Source organism: Monodelphis domestica, chromosome 2 (assembly GCF_027887165.1).
Source record: "Monodelphis domestica isolate mMonDom1 chromosome 2, mMonDom1.pri, whole genome shotgun sequence".
Lineage (NCBI taxonomy): Eukaryota > Metazoa > Chordata > Mammalia > Didelphimorphia > Didelphidae > Monodelphis > Monodelphis domestica.
This window is the reverse complement of record NC_077228.1, coordinates 269,185,890-269,188,776: the sequence shown is the minus strand read 5'-3', so window position 1 is coordinate 269,188,776 and position 2,887 is coordinate 269,185,890.

Genomic DNA, 2,887 nt, shown 5'->3' with positions numbered 1-2,887 from the left:
ATGAAATAAAAATAATTTTAAAAAGATTACTATAAACATTAATACAAATTGACTTGGAGCAGTGAGAGATGTGATGGTGTGGGAGAACTATGACAGTTTTTTCTCTCTAAACTAGGGTATAAGATTAATGTTAAAATAAATAAAATTGTTTCTGGTAGACTTGTGCCTAAAAGACAGTATTAATATTTTAAGTTAACTAATATTTTGAGACTATTCATATTTTTCTTTGACAAAAGTGAAAAAATACCATATATAACAAGCTTATAGTTTTATATACAATTTAATTTTTTTGTTATTCTTTGCATTTTAAAATGTTTATGTATATTCATGTTTACTTAGTTTACAATTTTAAAATGTTTTTTTAAAGAAGCCATGATACTGTGCCTTAAAGAAGAAGGTCTTGTAGGCCAGGCGTGATGCAGGCCTGACTGAGACAATGAAGAACATCCAACCCAGGGCTTCTTAGCTGTTTTTTGTGTCACAGACCTTTAGACAGTTTGGTGAAACCTGTGCATTAAATAAAATACATAAAATGACAAAAAGGCTAATTTATATATATTTTGGGGGTTTACATGTATCATTGTTCAAACCGATATCCATATTATTAATATTTGCAATAGAGTGATTGTTTAAAGCCAAAATCCCTAATCATACCCATTGATCCAAATGATCATATATTTTTCTTCTAAAAGCTAATTATATTGAAATCATCATAAAATATTTTTTAAAAGACCAACTTCATGTACGCTAGGTTAAGAACCTCTGATTTTAACAGTTATCAAAAGGAAGTTTTCTGATCTATAACATATGCAGGATATTTAGCAAAAATGCAACATGAGGTCAGGTAGATTTATTCCCTCCGTTCTTCCACTGTCTATATCTACTGAGGAGAGTGTGTTGGGGTAGAACCAGGTGGTGACTTTCATGGCTGTGGGATATCCACTAAGTCGGATGGCAAAGAATCTTCATGGGCAGGCTTGTTCAATTCCTTCTGTAAACCACCTTAGGGGCTAAGACAGCCCCCTGCCTTTTAGGTTAGAAACTAGCCCCACTTATATTTTGGAGACTCTAGTAGATATTGATCCGATCTCATCCCTTTCCTTGGTGACATGGTCTTAAAAGTTTTCTAGAGGACCTTCTACTACTTTAATGCTTTTAGAGCTGTTCATGGAAAACCTTTGACTTCTAGGATACAAGAAGTGCTTGCCCAGAGATGGCAAGCACAAGAGGAAGACCGTACTGGTAAAAGAAAAGCAAAATCAAGAGGTATACACACACACACACACACACACCACCACCACCACCACCACCACCACCACCAACAACAACAACAACAAGCAATGTGATGGTTCCCTGAAGGAATGTAGGGCTGGGGTGACCAAATATGAACCAGAAATTCCAGGCCTGAGTCCTGGATCTATTACGAAATGGGTAATTTGGGGACCAGTTCCTGTCTCCAATTTAATAGTTTATGTGTAAAGTGATGATAATGTGCAGGCTGTTTGGTCCGGCCACCCCTAGGCACTTGCCAAAAGCTTCATTCAACTTAACCTTTATGGACAGTGACATCCAAAAATATTAACTCCAGGGGTCATAACGGAGCAGAGAGAGAGTACTTGGCTGGACCATTTTTGGTTTTCCAAGACTTCTAGCTTGATCTGGGCTTTCTTTAGAAGAGGCACATTTGGATATGACTGGGCAAATGGGAAATGTGGATTTTCTAAATTGAACGCGGGGAAGTAAGTGCCAGTAGTTTGTGATGGACAATGTCCAGAATCCTTTGTGTTTTTCCTATCCAGTGTAGTTCCCAAAACTTCACTGGGCGATCCGGACCCTGGATTTCCTTCGGGTTCTTCTCCCAATTCCTTGTTTCTTATATGGGTGACCCTCTGATTTAGGAGTTCTGCTATCATGGCCTCATCTGTGTCAGCCAACCTGTCCTTAGTGTCCTACTGGACATCAACATTATCTAGAAGTTCAGCTTTTTCCAACTGCCTGCTAGACTATGACAGTTCCAGAGAAAATTGTCTCCGTGCTACTTCTGGGATCAAGGAATTGGGGGTGGGGGGTGGGCTGGTAGATTTCTGTTATACAGGTGGTATGATGAATAGAATATTGGATTTAGGAGTCAGGAGAGGACCTGAGTTTGAATCTCACTTCCCTAGCAGTGCCTCAGTTTCCTTATTTGTAAATTTGGGTAATAAGAGTACTTTGCATGTAGAGTTGTTGTGAGAAGCAAGTATAAACATATGTAACGCATTTCGATCACCAACATACACCGAGTTAAAATCTGTATCCGAGCTTGTCTGTTTTATTAAATTTTTATTTTTGAGCACCAATTCCATTATGACAAAATCACATGATCAGGGCTTATGGAAACAGAAATAAGATCAAAGACGAGGCAGGGTTTGGCCAATAGATGGAGCTTAAGAGCTAATTTCTGAATGGGTCCATGCATTCCCGAGACAACCAGGGTACAGTGAGCAGAGTACCCCAGAGGGAGGCAGAAATGAGCACTTCCTCAGGACTTGTCCAAGACACCACATTCACAACCACCAGGGTGATCATGGCATTCCTCAGGACCCAGATACTAGAACTGAACAGGATTATCTATCAAGCCCACAGGATGGTTCAATAGAGGTAAGAAATATTAGGGTGCTTGCTGGGTGAAATGGGATACTCTGTTGGCAGGTTAAGATAGTACAGGGAATAGAGTGTAGGACTGGGAGTTAGGAGATCTAGGTTCATATCCAGCCTTAGATACTTCCTAACTATGGCAGTCATTTTAGTCATGCCTAATTGTTCGTGACCCCATTTAGAGTTTTCTTGGCAAAATAATGGAGTAAGTTGCCCTTTTCTTCTCTGGGATCCTCATTTTGGAGATGAG